This window comes from Lolium rigidum, chromosome 3 (genome assembly GCF_022539505.1).
Source record: "Lolium rigidum isolate FL_2022 chromosome 3, APGP_CSIRO_Lrig_0.1, whole genome shotgun sequence".
NCBI classification, from domain to species: domain Eukaryota; kingdom Viridiplantae; phylum Streptophyta; class Magnoliopsida; order Poales; family Poaceae; genus Lolium; species Lolium rigidum.
Window position 1 is genome coordinate 186034683 of NC_061510.1, and position 18360 is coordinate 186053042.

Consider the following 18360-nt stretch of genomic DNA (forward strand, 5'->3'; position numbering starts at 1 on the left):
AATAGACAACTGATAGTTCAGTTGCACACCAAGATGGTCAGAAAATCACCAATAGCAATACATTGTCATACAACACAAACACAGATGATAGAATCAAAAGGTCGCACGATAATAAATAGCCCATATTGCAATAATATGTTTAGTTCTACTCTGATGATGTTAAGGTAGATAGCTCATATATCTGGGAGCTATAAAGTACATATAAATAAAGCAAAGGGGTTAAATAGAAATTTAGGATTTGGGCATTCTAACTCCAAACCGTCCAGATCTCTGTTCAAAAAAAAAACGTCCAGATCTCTCGTAATGTAGCCCCGTCCCCTGCTCTCTCACCACTGTCAGGCTGCTACCAGATTAGAGCAGAGCAGCAGGTCCATGGCCTATGGCTTTGCTCGGAGAAGATGGACCGCCAAAACTGCAAAAAAAAGGTAGAACTACACATTATTGGTTTTCAACATCTCTATATAGAGAAGCTTAGCCAAAGGATAACACAGTAATATTATTTCCTATATGTTAGTGTATATAATTCCAGAACTTGGCTTTCAGTTTTCAGATACACTCCATTTACATTTTATTTGTTCAGGTTTATCTAATTTTCAACTGTACCCATACTCTAACCAATTTTACTCTTTTGAGACTTACTATTGATTTATTCTAGAACACTCAAATTCAAAATATCGTTGGCTCTTGCGATGTCAAATTTCCCATTAGAATGGAGGACCTTGCATAATCTCATGGTGCTTTCCAATGTGTCAATCTACAACTTCCACCTATTGAAGTATTATGGGCCTGCTATATCAAAGTTTTCAACATAATTGAGTGGTTCGAACACAATGCTAAGTTCTAATCTCAATGAGCTTCAGCGGCCGAGGATCATGAAAACACTAACCTGATGCTTCTAAACATAGATTCAGTCTTCCTTTCTATTCCTGGAACCCAACAATCAGTAGCAGCCTTTGCTCTTGTTGTTTAAAAAGTAAAACAACATCTTCAGACTTTTTATTGGAAGTGTGTAACCCACTGAATCTACAGTTGTATAGGTAGAATATCCTAGCATGCTCCATTATTTTCCACAGGGAGGCAAATCTGAGATAGATGGATCCAGCTTTGATATTCTCAGGTAAAGGTGGACTTCACTTTCTTATCTGTCCTCGTCCTTATGAGGATATATATGTATGGCTAGCAACAATCTGTGTGATCTGTATACATCATAAATACAACCTCCATTCACCAAAACATCTTATATTAGGTAACAAAGTGTGAGTTATTCTCATAAATATTTTGAATTCTGATAAATGGTGTGGTCTCACAGAGTGGCACAAACATCATTTTGAACGTAATCATTTGGAAGGTTGAGGAGTTAAATCGTCTGACATATCCCTATGACATTTCTTCCAAAAATCTGGAAGGTTGAGGAGTTAATATTAGTGGACCAAAATATGACGGTCTTTTTGCAAACGCCTAAGTAAACAATATCTCTCTGTGTAAACAAATAAAACACATTTTCGTGAAGACAAACAAACTGGTCTGGTGGTTTACATATGAGGACATCAGAAACCATGTACCCCATGGTAGCCAAGTAAACTTAACGGGCAAAATGGATTCCATAATGAAATAAATAATCCACTTTGGGAGGAGGGATAATTGCACCTGTGGTAATATGGTCGAGCACTTTCTTTCCTGCAACTCAGCATCAGTAGTAATATTTTCCAAATCAAATTCACTGTCTATATATTTGCAGATACTCCACCCTCTGTGGCTAAGACAAGATCTTCCAATGTCTTCCATTTTCATTAAATATGCACTTGATATTCTGAATGCAAAGTCAACATAGTTAGTTACTTTCCCTGCAGGATTTTTTTTATGAACAACAATTAATTCTTGCGTTATCAAGGGTTCACAAAATAAGACATCTAACTTAAAAAACAGGTTTTGTTGTGGAGTTTTATCATGGATTGTTGCAGAAGTTCTGCATAATACAAACACTATCAAACTGTAAACCCTGAACTAACTCTTGTAAGGTGAAACTTTAAGTAAACCAGAGTATGTTTGATAACCTAGTTTTGCTTTATTATATTGCTGACGGGTACGGGTAAGCAAATAAAATTGATGAGAACTTGCTCAACCCTGGTTTTTCAAAACTCTTGGCATAAACCCCATGAACTAACATACCTACTTTATCTACAAAGTAAAATACACATATTCCTGCTATAAGATTAGCTCCACAATTAAAATCCAATCTTGTTCAGTATAGAGTGGGGGGAATCACCTATTTCCAAAAGATAACCAATCAATGAATTATCCTATGAAAACAAAGAAACAAATTATTAATACATTTCTGACTGAGCAAACCTTCATGGTGTTGGGCTTGGTCTGGAGAATGAAGGAGGCAGTGGATAATGCCCAAACCAGCCTCACACAGACTACCTCAACGACTGCAGTAACCCTCTGCCTGTGAGAAAAGCCAAGGAACATACAGAAATGAACGGCAAATAGAGAAGGCCCTTGTGTTGACAAAATTTTCTGATACATCAAGGCTGCTATACCGTGAGGGTTGCGCTGTGGCCACTCCGTCCATGATTCTGCCTCCAGAGCTTCGTACCAAGGGTCATCAGCAAGTCTGGGCTCGTGGAACTTCAGCATTCTCATTAGACAGATTGACTACATACACCTGCATAATGTCTCAAAGCGATGTAAACAAATTCCAAATTCCCCGTAGCTTCTAAGAAAGCCCCTGCAGAAAATAAAGTAGTAAGCACATGACAGAAATTCAATAATTATACTGATGTGCATTTAAATTTCAGTGATAGAAGTGTGAGCATCCATACTAAACTTTATTGTTTGGTAAAAAGAGACATCAGGCTTCGAAGTACGCTCTTTGCAGTACTCGTCAATAATAAGAGATGCATGAATATATATGTGATTTCTAACTTGATTACAAAAATTATATTAAGGCAATCCACGGAGTTAGAGCCAGCCAAACAGGAGAGAAGGCATCGGAGCTACTAAATCACCTTCGGGGAGAAGGCCAAGACCACATGGGCATCTCTTATTTTCATGAACCACACAGCCACACAGCAAGACAAAAAATTTGGACAGCTCTCAATACGATTTCTTCCTTCCCCTTGATTAAGTCTACACTCTTAAAGACTGATACGACACAGAACTTTCCACCAGCAAACCCAATTCGATGCCAGCAGTCTAATATATGCAGAAGCAATACACCGCGACCTGAGAGCTCCTCGTGCCACGCCGGATGTCGCAAGCTTATTACACACCAAATGAGCATAGCCAAATCATTGATTGCACAAAAAAAGGAGGTGGGAAGGAGACGTATACCTATAGATGGTAGTTCTAGCCGAATACAAGTCTGGACGACCACCACGAGTCATCAGGCTGGTGGGGAGTGCACCATGTCAAAGAGCTCCATCAGACAAAAAGAGCCTCTGCCCTGAGTCGCCGCTGTTGGCTCGCACGACAATCAGACCATCTCATTGAGACAAGAAAGGAGGCAACCAGACGGCCCACCCCTATAACAATAATTATAAATTGTATCAACTCCATGTGACTTAAACACATGCTTAGTCTCGATGATCCTCATACGGTCACCGAAAGCTCCATTAGTTTGTCCAGAGTTGTTTTGGTCACATATTAATTGAGTATCAATAAGAACACATAATAGCCGTAATTATATCTAAAGTAAGACATACAATAATTACCCAACATAATGGCTACGCATTCAGTTTCTTGTGCGAGTACCTCAAATTAATTTCGCAAGTAACACATAATATATTTTATTCAAATTGAGAATTTCTGAATTGTGTAAAATACATTGTTTTTTCTTAACATGACAAGATTCTGCAAATGAACTCCATTGCAATATTTGGAAAACCTCTAAATATGAGTGTAAGGAACCAGTGTAGTATTAAACTTATTCCCCAGTTTCCATAGTAGGTATAATCTTATTGTGTACAAATTCTGAGTGTTGAGACTTGAGAGCAGTCATGATCTCTACCATAGTAGCCTCAGCCCAGACACCAATAGTTTATCAAACCACATGCTTTTTCCTGTAACAGGACTAACATTATTATATTTCTAAGGATCAAAATATTGGATAACAAGAGAAAGAAGTATTGATAGTGTAAAATCATAGCCTACATAGATATCAATCGAAATGAATAGGAAATCTACAACAAAATGAGCACATTCGAGTGCAACCAAGTATTTTCGACACAGATTCCAACACTATTCGAGTATCAGCGTGAGCAAACCACATCTATGACAGTCAACCATTTCTACAATATGGTAAACTCGATCAAAATGCTTGTTTTCAATCCTTTAATAGATATGGTACAATTTAGAATTGAGCAGATACTAATATCAGACATCACTTAATAGATATGGTCCAATTTTTAAATTTTACTGCACCGGAACATTAGAAACAAGAATGAGCCTATTTAAGAATTTTAAAATCAGCTAATATTAGCATGCCATCATAGTAGTTCAGATTAAAATCAGCTAATATTAGCATGCCATCATAGTAGTTCAGATAAAACAAGAAGAATGAGCCTATTTAATAGATATGGTCCAACTTACTCTCAGCAGTAGCGGGACTGCGGCGGCGGGGACTGCTTGCCATCCACTGGCAGCAACAGCTGTTGCAAGAGGTTGTCTGAGTGAGACAACAAGTTAGCCTCTGGAAATAAGAAATTCAAAGCACGAAAAACATCTGTGTAAAATTATGAATTATGTGCAGTATCAGTTCAACACATTTATCTAGCTAGAATGAGGCACCATAAACTCGAGCTAGGTGAAAGTTAGAAAAAGCCTAGGGTCATCTATTAGTAGTACAATAATAAACGTCTATGTAATTACTCAGAGAAACTTGTATCAAATCATCACATGTGATCTTATTAATACCAAAGATTATATTGCCTAGAGATGGAGATTCACCACTCAAAGATCTAAAATAGCGTGAGATCCAATCATTAGCGAAAGTATTTAAGTTGCGAGTTTAAACAATGCATCAAAACAGAATCATAATCAATTGGAGATCAGCTTGGCCAACATCAATGCAAACAACCGCTAATTGTCTCTGTTTCAGATCTGATTTATTCACTCATGGTACCTACCTCTGCTAGTGACTGCAAATCGACGAAGAAAATGAAAAATCAAATAAGAAATGTAATTTTCAATTGTGTAATTTTAGTGATGTCTATTTTGATCAGTGCTATGCCATTGCCCACAATTCCTACTGATCATCCATGATTATATGTTCAGTAAAGTAGCCAAATATTTCTTTCGTTGCAGAACGTATTTCAATTGCCCCTTCTGATCAAAATTACGATGGCTATGCGGTATATGCAGAGGAATCAATGAAATTGCAAATATATAATACTACATAACAGGCACATCACAACAAATCGTTGCAAACTGAGCATTTGTGTTCAGGGGAATTTTCAAGAACATAACCTTCCCAACATTATTCAGTAAGCGACATACAATTCAGATAGGGACACACCGTTGACGGTCATTCATGATTTGCAGCTTTCTTCTAGCATCACCGCTCCATTCTAATGGTGCCAGCCTTTGAAATATAAAAACATTCCTGAATCTCAGACGTGTGTTCTTGGAATAAATATAGAAATTGGAAGCTTTGTATGAACTAAAGCATTACGTGATAATCTACTCCTATGAACAAACGAAGGAAACAAAAGTAGATACGCACAGTGATTGAAGATGGCAATAGTTTTTACTAATATAGTAAATCCAAATATGCTGCAATACCTGTATAACTTCTTTTCTACCTCTCCTCAAACTGAAATTCTGTAAGAGAAGCACAACATGATGCCTGGGTGGGCGTAAATCTCCAAACAAATCTGCAAAGTAAAAACACAAACATCACACTCACATATATGGACATTCAGGCAAGCAAGTTCATATGATTGCTTGTTTTCTATAAACGTTATAATTAAAAAGTTACAAAAGGCCAAATTAAATTATAACATTGGTTGACTGCAAGGAATAGAACTCTAGTCGATACCATTTTGAACATGTTAGAAACAGGTTCCAGACCATGGTGACTTTTGAAAAGAGCATGTACATCCTTGAAAGATCCTCGACCTGGAGCAAAATATGAATGAGTGGGCAATTGTGTTCATGGACACATTATATACCGTAAAGAATTATATATTTCTCTTTCTGATCAAACCCTGTCATCCCGAAGCAACGCCACATAACAAGCATATGTTCAGACTTTGACTCGCATTTCAAGCTCAAACAGTGGAGGGTTTAAAATAAAGGACTCGGACAAGGTAACAGGTCGAACTGGACAATATTAACCAACAACTTGCCTAGAACACCTGAAACCAAGAAACAGGGCAAGACATGAAATAGGCATAATTATTGGTAGGGTGTATATATAACCATGAGTAAATGACTAATTAAATATAAATCTATAATTCTTTGTGCAAGAGAAGAGAGGCATATATATGTCAATGTAGTCACAACCGATACCATTGCCTCATGACCACCGCCTCAACCACTGATTTTGTGGATCAACGCCATAAGTCCTAACATATGAAATGTGCCTCTACAAATTAAACAAATTCATATGGAAACTTCGAGGACATTATGTCTTAGTTAAGCCGATATCCAAAACCCAAAACAAAATCAACCGGCCATTTCATTAAGTGGATGGTCTGGATTGCATCGGAAGGTAAGATATACTGAGCTCATAACCTTGCTGGCTTTATATGAGAGAGGATACTCAGGTGATGGTACTTATAGAGGCCATGGGGTCAAAAGCTTTTGCAACAGCCAGCAGGGCTGCTGCCCTGACGACACCATATGCTACCCTCTGCTGTAACAGCTAGGCTCAGAACGGATGGGTCTTGCAGAAGAGATGGTATTAGCTGCCAGGGCATTTCTTCTGTGAGAAGGAAGAGGAACAAAGGAAGGAGGAGATGGATAGTTACCTTGGCCAGAACTTGTTGCCCCTGAGGTCAGGGTCAGCAAGAAAGCGTGGTCGTGTGCTGGGTGGCAGCCACAAGCCCCCTGTCATCAATCTGCACAACCTTGAAGCGCTTGGTCATCAATATCCAATGGTATCCTTAATAGTAGATCAGAAAATCATCTGAACTCTGCACATAACACATCAGAAGGCCAGATTGAGGGATATTGCACTATAATAACACTAAAAATGGCTAGATCAGTTCTCCGAGGAGTTGCTTTAGCTGGCATGCTTAAATAGAAAATTATTAGATAGATGCTTATAAATATGACCTCTGATGTCATGATGTCATTAGTGAAACAAAGTTTAGAAAACCTCTGAATAAATCCACTACATCATCAACACCAAAAGGTTTTCCATTGTGAACCTGCAAGAGTGAACTGAATTATTACAAAATTAAACAGAGATAAGAACTATACCTCGTTCCATTTTATCACATGAGCATACTCAATGCAATTAGCTGCAGTTCTCGGAGTCCCGTCGGAGGTACATAAGGGAAACCTGACTTGGGGAGGGAAAATCCATAGGTTAAGAAAAAATTCAGAACGGTGTGAACCTCAGGATGATAGCTACATCAGACACCCTTTTCCAGTCACACCTCCTCCTCCTCCTCCGTTCCCTGCACCCAAGAAAAACAAGAGCGAGAGCAGAGAGAAACAGAGATAGAAAGGAAGAGAAACAGAGGGGAGGAAGAAGCAAACCTGGATGGTCCTCCACTCACACAATCTCCTCCTCCGTTCCCTGCAGATAGGAGAAACAATAGCGAGAGCAGAGAGAGGGAGATAGAGAGGAGCAAAGAGGGGAGGGAGAAGCAAACTTGAACGGTCTCATTATTGGCCCTGCAGCTTCACCCTAAGTTGCCACCCACCCCTACCACCCACGGCCTCCAGCCACCTCCGCCTCTCCTCCTCGTCGTCGTCCCGCCGGTTGGTCGCCGCCGGCGTCACCAGCACGAAGAGATCGCAACAGCTAACCCTAGCCCGCCATCTCGTCGAGCTCGCCGGCCGCCGTCACAGCCGGTCTCTCAGCACCACCTCCTGTGGAGGCGCTCGTCGACGAGCCGGCGCCGCCGCTGCCGGTCTCCCCCGCGCCGCCCACCTTCAATCCCGACGGATCTGGTGCCTGTGCCTCCTCCGGTCGTCCTAACCAACGAGCAAGCACGGGGCTGGCGGTAGGAGGCGGCGGATTGTGCAGGAGGTAGTGGATTGGGCGGTATGGAGCGGATTGTGGAGGAGGAACCAGATTGGGGGAGGGGGAGAAGGAGAAGGAGAGGATGCCGGATTGGGAACACGAGGAAGCCGGGGACTGGGGCTGGCCGACGGGAGGGGATTGGTTGGTATGCTTCTCACCGCGAGGAAACGTGCTACGCTCCCGAGCTGCCTCCGCTCTCTCTGTCTGGAGGCCCCGCACGCAGTCTGGCCCAGCCGTCATGCACGCATCAACAGAAGTAGCCGGTATAGAAAAATTTACAGCATCCAACAGTTGTGGTAGAAAGCGGGAGGAGAATTTACTGTTGCGCTGAAAACGTGTGCTCCAGATTTGTTTGCCCCCTTTGGATGGCCTGGTTGGCCGGGTACTCTTGGAACATTTATAGGAAGTAATGTTCAGTCTTCTGGTGGAACCTTAATTCCGCGGTCTGAAATATGTCATTAATATTGTCACACACAATATAGCTTCAAAGTTCTGACACTATCGGAACTACACCAAGTTCTCAAAGAACTCCTCGACTTAACATCCTCAGTCATTGTCAAAACAATGACATGCTCTGCCTTTGTCTGTATAATCTGTCACAATATTTAGAATCTAGCATAGGCTTCTTCTAGCTCATTGTGCTACCTTTTAATCAACACTTAGCCTAATTGAGATTGAAATTTATTTTATATGTGACCAAACTAATATCGGTGCAATGCCTTACATCGATTTGTTTGTCATTACATCATACAAAACTATATATCCTTGGCTCTTCCAAAGTACTCAAGGATATTCTTACTGTTGTCCAATGATCATCACATAGATCATTCTGATATTTGCTCCTAAATCTTTAGAGCACAGGACATCTGATTGTGTACATATTATTCGTGATCTAAAATCACTCATGTGTTTTTACTCATTGAGTTTCAAATACACTCAAGTCTTTTTAAACCTTTACATGGAAAAGAACACCTTCTTGACATTTGCGTATTGAACTGTTTCAATATTCATTCTATGTACTTGGACTTAAACTTACTATGCAATTCAATCTATCTTCATAGATCTTGACGCTAAATATGTTTTAGTCAATATCCTTTCATTAAATTTAATTCTCGGTGAAACCTTTTATTCACATCAAGTACATAATTACATCATTTTTAATCAATGATATGTCATCCACATATAATATTATAAATATGTCTCAGCGCTCCCACTTAATTTCTTGCAAATGCAAGTATCTTCATCGTTTCTGATGAAATCAGAAACTCTTTGACTATTTCATCCAGTGATGATTTCAACTCCGCAATACTCACTTCATCCAATTAAAGTTTGTATACCTATCTAGTATTCCACGGACCAGCAAAACTCTTGGTTGTGTCTAGTATATATCCTTAATACTCACTTCTAGAAGGTATGTATTTCTGTCATCCTACTAACATATCTCATAAAAGAAATATGTAGTGGCTCCTAGAATAATCCATATAGACTATAAGCATTGCTACGGAAGATCTAATCTTATCGTAGTCAACTCTTTGAACTTTGTCGTAAACAACTTTTCGACAATTTGAGCTTCTTCAACGATATTGCATCCAAGTTCATCAATTTTATAGATCTTTTTACTTTCAAAAAAGTATTCACCTATCTTGAATTTCATGGCACTTAGCCATTTTAACGGAGTCAGGGCCCATCATAACTTCTTTGTATGTAGTTGGTTTATTATTGTTCAAAATCAATCCTTTGTCCAAAAATCATTTATTTGATCACAAAGTAAACCATACCTACAACGTTCAACAGGTACTTCGATCTCCATGACTATAACACTTTGTAGACATGGGAGCCATGATCGTCGTGGCCGCTTACGGAACTATTTCTGATGCTGCGCTACTCTGATCATCGTGCTCAGGTTCATAAACCTTATCAAGTTCCATTGTTCTCCCACTCAAATACTTCGCTAGAAAACAATTTCTTGGAAATAAGTAAGAAACATCGACAAACACTTTTGTCTTTGACTCCATAGTGGAAAGAATTCCCAATCAATTCTCTGGGATAACCAACAAAGACATTCATCCGATTCTGGTTGTAAACTTATTTACTTATGCTACGCATACCAAAATTTAAGAAAGGACTATTAGGGTTTATACCCATGCCATAACTCATATGGTGTCATTTCAACGGATTATGATGACGCTCTATTTAGTGTAAAAGCGGTAGTCTCTAAAGCATAATCCACAAAAAATATAATTGCGTCATTTTATTTTATCTCATCATTAACCCAACAAAGGTTTGGATACGTCTCTTGAATACTCTATCATCACTATGATACTCCAAGAAACGTGAGTTGTAGAACAATTTCATAACTCTCTTAGATGTTCGCTAAAACTCGTAATTCAAATATTTCCACCATGATCCAATCATAGATATTTGACTTTTCTATTACGATGATTTCCACTTCATGCTAAAATTTATTTGAATCTATTCAAATGTTTCAAACTTCTTCCATATTGAATGAATATATCCTTATATATACACTCAATTCATTGTTGGAAGTTTTCATGAAGTAGAGGAATCTTCCGCACACAACTATGCCTAAGAACCATATACATCATCATGTATGTTTCCACTAAGCTAGTTACCCGTTCAACTCTTGGCCTATGAACGGTACTTCAGTCATTCTCTTTAGAAGGGATTTGCAAGCGCCGAACGATTCAAAAATCGAATGACTCCAAAAATCCATTTGCATGGAGTTCCTTCATGCGTTCTTTCTAACATGACCTAAAAGGCGGTTCCACTAATAAGTGGAATTTACATCATTTGCCTTATGGCATTTTAGCGTCAGTGTTATGCATGTGTGTTTCACCATAAAGATTTATAATAACTTATCCATCGTACATAGAATACTGTCATAATTTGAACAACTCATTGTTTTCATTTGACTAGAACAAAACAACAATTATAAAGTTCTTTATTATAAATCTGAAGGGCTAGGTAGAATGCCAACGACGAGCACAATAACACTTTATTTTGTTCCAGACGTGCATTCCTACCATATTCCTTGTCAGTCACTTAGGCCATTGCATTCTTGTATTGCGTTGTTTTGTATGACACTTCATACCAACCAATATGGTACAAATACCCAAGAATTTCATTGTGTGACCAAACAAAGAATACATTCATAACATGTATATCATCTATATACACCTGAGCTAGACTTTCTAGTTTGTTCTTTCTTTCTGCCAAAAATCTTTTGTAGTTTCTCTTTTAGCTTTCCTCATTCTCAAAAAACACTTCACCTTCAATAACTTCTAGGTCCATTTGTCAAATACCAATAACCTTGAGGTTCTTACTTTGAAGTTGATCATCATATGAAAAGTGTTCCAGATTTCACTATTAGTAACTTTTTAATGTGATGAACAATTTCACTCATAATTTTATCCATCAAATCATGACGACTTTCAGAGACCATGTCTGTACATGCTAGGCTCGTAAAGTTTAACCTCAGTATTCACATGTGCAAACCTGGCTTGCACCCGTTGTATGCACACGTAGAATCTATAACACCCGATCATCACGTGATGCTTCGAAACGACGAGTCTTAGCAACGGTGCATACTAAGGACGACCACTTCATGGATATGCGAATATCGTTAGTGTCCAACTAGTTGGAGGATCGGGACGCCTAGCGTCTTCAACCTTCGTACATTCCTATAAAACTTATGAGTTTATGTAGTCTCACTAAATTATATTCTATCATCTTGCACTAAGGTCTTATATATCACATATATCTCACACCTTGCTTATTTCTGAAAACTAACTTTTCAGCTCCTTACTTTTCAAAGGGATTTGAACTTTAAGTTTTATGGAGACAAGATGATTTTAGGTACTAAATGAAACCATTGCTCTTATGAATCAGCAATGTGAGGTTTACCAAAAGTTTGCAATAGGACTTAATCATTTCTTGATTCTTTAACATTACGATACCAGTCCGTAAAGTTACATGTCAGATTTAAGAGTGTTTCTATCTCAATTACAAGACTAGCGCATGGTAGATAACGGATGCCAATTCTATAAATTTAATTCAAAATACTATTCAGACTATGTTCATGAAAATTAGTTCATGTTTTAATCTAATTACTAATGAACTCCCACTTAATACAACATCCCTCATAGTTGTTTAGTGGCACACGATCCATATCCATCGTGGTATCGTCACGGCATATGCCATAGGATGGCTAAAGAAGGTGGTTCCTGCAATGGTCTACGGTGGTATCCGGATGCGAGTATGGGCACGAGTGACACAGCGACGTACCCAGGTTCGGGGCCCTCGTATGGAGGTAACACCCCTACTCCTGCTCTAGAGTGTATAAGAGATGAACACAGTACAATGGTGCTCGTTGAGCCGTATCCGGCTGCTCGGGGAGGCTAGAGGTAGACGAAGGTCTCTCTCCCGGAGCAGCGCTATCGCTAGAAAATGAGAAGTGATCGATCGTCCCCCGCACGAGAGGGGGTAGTGCAGCTTATATAGGCGGTGGCACTTTACAAAGAAGTCCCTATGACCTACTGGCCGGCTCCGCCGGCTCCGGCTTTCTGCTCCTTCCCGAGGCGCCTACGTCAGCACCGTTGAGGCGTTGAGGCCCGTCAGTCCTTCTGCCGAAGTTAGCGGTGACAAGACGTGCCAAGCGTCGTGGGAGAGGCGTCTCGGTCGGCGCCGGTACCCTGTAGCAGTACGGCGCAGCTCCAGCCATGATGGTCTGTCGGAGGCGGGGCACTGTTCCTCTACAGTGCCCCTTGCTTTACGGGAGACGAGGTCAGCGTGGACCTTTGCACCCGGATCACCTTTCCGGTTCCTTCTCATGCAAGGCTCGCCAGCTTCGATCCGGTAAGGGGAGATACAAACCCAGTTGGATATGGCATGTTGAAGCCGGCCCAGCCATAGCGCAGACGGCCATGGTGAGACCGACGTAGACTTTGATTCAGCCGGCTCCCAAGGCAGCTGGCCACGGCTCCAGCCGGCTTCTCCTCAGCCGGCCTTTGCCGTGGGCCAGCCGGCCCTAAGCCAGCTACTCCTTGTCTTTTGCCCTACCCGGGGTCTTCCCCCCCGACATTAGCCCCTGAAGCTGGCAAGGTCCTGCGTAGAGAAGGACCTGGGCAGGTTTTCCTGGCCGTTTAGTCTTTGATCTCATGAATCTTGTTCTTTAGGAAACACTCGAGGGGCCGGGTGAGAATTAGCATTCAGCCGGCTGCACCCTCATCCGGCTTGCTCCATCCGGCTGCTCTCGAGCCGGACGCCGCTTATATCTCGCGGATTTGCTTTTTACAAGTGTGGGGTGGACTCTCCGCCTTGTTTGAAAAATATGGGCCGGCTTGGATGGAATCATCCGACTGCGGCTGGGCGCACCGGAGTCTCCGCCGCCTCGGGTCCTGCGCCCGACTTGACAGGCTCTAACGACATCTCCTGTAGCGTCGCCTCGCCTGGTCACATCAATATCTCCTCCGGATCTTCTGCGGTCGTGGGCGACGTGGCGCGCCGGTTACTGGTAACTGCCGGAGACGTGCGGGAGGTCGTGCGCAGTAAATCCTGCGATCGTGGCCCACGCCCGCCACTTGGCTGCCCGCCAGGCGGCTATAAATAGGGGTCGGGAGGCTTCGAGGCAGCCTCTCCACACTTCTCCTTCTTCCTCGCGCCGGCGCTTCGTCTCTCTCTCCTCCGCTCGTTCGAGTTTCTTGCGCTCGGTCGATTTCTCCGGCGAACCTCTTGCAACCGGCCGCAGCTGGCGTCCTCCGGCGAACCGCAGCCGTCCCGCCACCGTTCCGGCAACACGGGGGCCTGTCCGTCCACGGTACGCGCATCGCCGCCGCGCGCCCCGTCTCCGAGCTCTTCTTCTTCGCCTTTTCCTTCTCTTGGACTTCTTCTTCCTCTTCTTCCTCGACGGCGGCAATGGCTCTCCCAAGCGGTTCGTGGGAGGGCTCATTCATCACCGATGAGGATATTGCTCGTCTCGTCCGCCTCCGCCGGATCCCGCCGCAGGTGAGCACCGAGCTCCGGGGAAGGAGGTGGAGCCGCAGCCGGAGCCCGGCGAGCGCGTCGTCTTCAGGGCGCACTTCGATCGAGGGCTAGGGCTGCCGGCTTCGCCCTTCTTTCGCCGCTTCCTCGACTACTTTGGCCTGCAGCCGCACCACTTGCCGGCCAACGCCTTCGTGATGCTGAGCTGCTACGTGGCCTTCATGGAGGGCTACGCCGGCTTGTGGCCGGACGTAGAGTTTTGGAGCCGACTCTTCTACCTCAAGGCCCAGACTGCCGACGGCCACCTGCGAGTCTGCGGCGCCGCCTCCATCTACTCGCGCACGTCCACGCCCTTCTCGAGGATCCCGACAGTCGACTCGGTGAAGAAATGGCACATGTCGTTCTTCGACGTGAAGAGCGCGAACCCGAGGTTCGACTGGGTGAACCTGCCGGAGTACAACCCGGCGCCGCCGACTGCCCGTCAAAACTGGGGCACCAACTACAAGCCGGCTGACCCGGAGGCGGAGGTAAACTTGCTCTGGAGTTATCTCCGGGACTGTGTTGCCAACGACCGGCTGTGCGCAACCGACCTCTTCTGCTGTTACGCCTCCCGCCGAGTGCTACCTCTGCAGGCACGCACCCACAAGATCTGCCACATGTCCGGCCGGTTCGACCCGACCCGGACGTCCAAGCTGGAGCTCAACAAGGCCCAGATCGCCAAGCGGGTCAACTCCGTCTCCCAGGCCAAGTTGCCGGACAACTGGAACTGGGGGATGGAGCCCTACAGCCGGAACGATCTTCCGCCGCCGGTAAGTTTTCCTCTTCTGGCCGGGATGTGGCTATATAGCCGACTCGTCTTACTGTTTTCCTGTTGCCTGCAGACCTTCACCCGGCAGCAGGTTGAGGACGGCGACCTGGCGCACAAGGACTGGACGCCGGATCATGTTGACCCGGCTGATCAAGCCGGCGACGATGAGAACCAGGATGCGGCCGACCAGGCCGCCCAAGGGCATGACGACTCGCCGCCTTCTCCGCACCCGCACGAGGAGGAGACGGAGGCGGACGTGCCGACCTCTTCGGCACCAATCCGCGCGGTGCCGCTGGCGGCGAGGTCGCCTGCGACCTCTACGTCCTCCACGGCCGTTCCCAAGGGGCGGAAGCGGCCCACCGAGCGGACCACCGCCCAGCTCGAGGCGAAGCTGAAGAAGCAGCGTCGGGTGGGGCCGAAGGCGGTCCCGGAAGCAGCCAGGTAAGCTTTTTCCCTTTGTTACTTGTTTTGATTCCTTTTCTTTCCTTTTCTTGCTTATCTTTTCTTCTGTTTATTCGATCCAGGGTCGCCATCAAGTTTTCCAAGGGCGCCGGCTCCGACCCGACCTCTGGAGTGGTGTCGCCGCTTCAGCGGCAGAGGAGGGAACCGACTCCGCAACCTCCGCCGCGCTCGCGCACGCCACCGATCATCCCGCCGCCTGCTATGGGGGCGGGTCTTTCTTCAGCTGCACCTTCGCGAGGTGCATCCGCCTCCGGTTCTCGGAGCGAGCCGGCTCGCCGCGCCGGCCAACCTTCCATTGATGACCTTTTCCCGCGCCGCAGCCGGCTTATTGAGCCTGCAGGCGGGGCTGGCAGGGCCGCGTCATCAGCCGGAGCCGGCAGGACCGCGGCCGACGTTGTCGTTCTTGACGGCAGCCCGGACACTGTGCCGCCGCCGCCAGAGTCCACCATCCCCACCGGCCCGGCAGGTCAAAACGCGCCGCCTCCAGCTTCAGAGCCGGCGAGGGAGGAGTCGGGGAGGCAGGAGCCGGATCGCCCGACTAACGCAGATGCCCGGGCGCTGGTGAAGGCGAAGGGCCCGGCGTAGGCGCCTGAGGGGCCGGCGCAGCCGCTGATCAACCTTCACGTCTCTCCAGCCGCCTCACTGTTGAACGTTGTGTCCGCCTCCGACTCCAGCCTCGGCTCAGCCGACACGATGGAGAAGGAGTGGTGCCAGACCGACACCGGCGAGGTGACCAGCCAGGAATGAAGCAGGGGGGCGTCCATGGAGATGTTCTTCTCCAGCTTCCGCGCCTATGCCAAGGCCGCAGCCACCGAGACCGAGAACCGCCTGGCGCGGCTGGAGACGGCCAGCAAGGATAGTTTGTATATGTGTTGCTTTTTGCAATTTTTAGTATTGTCCTGGTAGCCCTCTGAGGCAGGTTTCGTATGGATGCTTATTTTTAGCTTCTCTTTCAGGCGGTTGAAGACAAGGGGACCGCCCTGTACAACCGGCTGGTGGCCAGCTACCATAAGGCCAAGATCGAGCGGACCGACATGGCTCGCGAGCTGGAGGCTGCCAAGGGTGAGGTTTCCCCTCTTTGACTTGTTATTTTTTATTTCTTCGGTTTAGCCGGCTGACGGTTTCTGTTTGCCGGCTTGCAGCTGCTGCTGCCCGGGTCACTCAGCTAGAGGAGATCTCCTAGTCGCCCGCGCATAGCGCGCCGAGGCCGAGAAGGCGGCCAAGGCCGCAGCTACCCAGGCGCAGGAGACCGATGGTGAGCTGACGCGGCTGCGCCAGCTCGAGGCCAACCACATCATCAAGCTCGGATCCCTCAAACGGGTTGAGCGGGAGAAGGTGGATGACCTGAGCAAGCGGCTGGAGGAGGTGGACCGGTAGCGCCTGGAGCTGCGCCAAGAGGTGACCTCCAAGTCCAACGAGCTGACGGCCACCGCCAAGCGTTGGGTGGAGGAGATTAGCTCGCTTAACCGTGGCTTGGCGGGTAAGTCTGCTTTTCTCTTCTCCCTCTTCTTGCCGGCTTTCGGCTGTCGGCAGCCGGCTTAAGTGGGTAGCCGACAGCTGAAAACAACTTTGGCATTTGCTATCTCCATCTTCAGGCTAGGGGCAGGCGGTTTTTTCTCGGCCGGCTGCCGCCAGTCTCTGCTTTTTATGCTTCGATGATCTCCATCTTCAGGCTGGGGGCAGGCGACATTTCTCAGCCGGCTGCCGCCAGTCTTTGCTTTTTAAACTTCGAAAATTTGCATTTTTCTGTTCTTTCCCCGGCTTGCGGTTGATACGGTCGGCAGGGATCTGCCGGCTGCTGTCAGCCGGATGTTCAGGTTTTTGATATTTCTTCATCTTTGCAGCGGCCTTCCCTAAGGCGCACGCGGCGGCACTAGCAGCGGCTGGCAAGGCGCGAGAGGCCCGCCGGCAGGCCACCGGCGAGCAGAGCTCCGAATGTTTCTCCAAGGACGACTACTTGGCGTCCATGGCCGCCCGCGTCGAGCCGATCACTATGTTGTGCTGGGAGCTCAGGAAGGCGGCGGAGGAGCTGTTCCGGCTGCTCTGGCCCACGCAGACGCTGCCGGGAGAGCTTACCAACCTCATCAAGTGGCTCGAGTCCGCGCCTGACCGCTTCCTCGACTGGAAGGACTCGGCCACGCGTGCTGGGGCCGACATGACTCTGAGTTTCGTGCTCTCCTAGTACGACGAGGTCAGCCTCGACCAGCTGGAGAACCGGCGAGCCGACGTGGAGGACAAACTTAGCACGGAGACCAAGACCGCCTGGCTTACCCGCGCCTGCGCCATCGCCGACTTCGTCGACAAGGGCATCTTCATTGAAGACCCGAATCCGCCTGAAGAGGAGGAGGAGGAAGAAGCCGAGGACGAGGAGATGGTGGACGCACCGGATGCGCCAGAGGCGGACCCGGCGGTCGGCCAGACCAATGCTCCCCCGGCTGGTCCTCCTCCAGCCGGCGCCTGAATTTATCTGTTTGTACATTTTACTTTTGCCAAGACAAGCCGTTAAATCCCCGGAATGCCGGGTGCTTATGTAAGACTATATAATTATCCATTTTTATGGAATCACACTTTAGTGTGTTTGTTTAATCATTTGTGTGCCGGCTCGTTTTCCCTCTTTTCGTTCGCTTTTTCCCATCCGCCCAGTCTTTGGCTTTGCTCTTGCCGATCATACGTCTGACTTGCGATCCGTCGCCGGATCAAGAGCGTGGCGCTGGGTGAGGCTGATAGTAATTCAGTCGAACGAGCCGAGTTGAACAAGCCGACACTTATGAAAAAGGTGGACAAGGGTCAATTCGCTTTCACTCTTTCCCTTAGTCGGTTTTCGCGTGCCGACTCCTTAAGCATCTACCCCCGCCAGCCGGACAGCCGGGTTGCGGTCTGTAGCTAGATC

At 46.1% G+C, this 18360-nt stretch overlaps 2 long non-coding RNA genes across 2 annotated transcripts; both read right to left on the minus strand.

Moving 5' to 3' along the window:
- Positions 1 to 1671: 1671 nt before the first annotated feature.
- On the minus strand, positions 1672 to 3236 carry LOC124698767. The gene is made up of 4 exons (XR_007001107.1): positions 3012 to 3236; positions 2544 to 2731; positions 2350 to 2449; positions 1672 to 1810 (listed from the first exon to the last, which is right to left on the minus strand). It is a non-coding gene; the product is annotated as an uncharacterized LOC124698767 (long non-coding RNA).
- Positions 3237 to 4419: 1183 nt separating this feature from the next.
- On the minus strand, positions 4420 to 7033 carry LOC124698768. Its single transcript, XR_007001108.1, has 4 exons — positions 6975 to 7033; positions 6174 to 6359; positions 5519 to 5584; positions 4420 to 4669 (listed from the first exon to the last, which is right to left on the minus strand). It is a non-coding gene; the product is annotated as an uncharacterized LOC124698768 (long non-coding RNA).
- Between the last annotated feature and the right edge of the window lie 11327 nt (positions 7034 to 18360).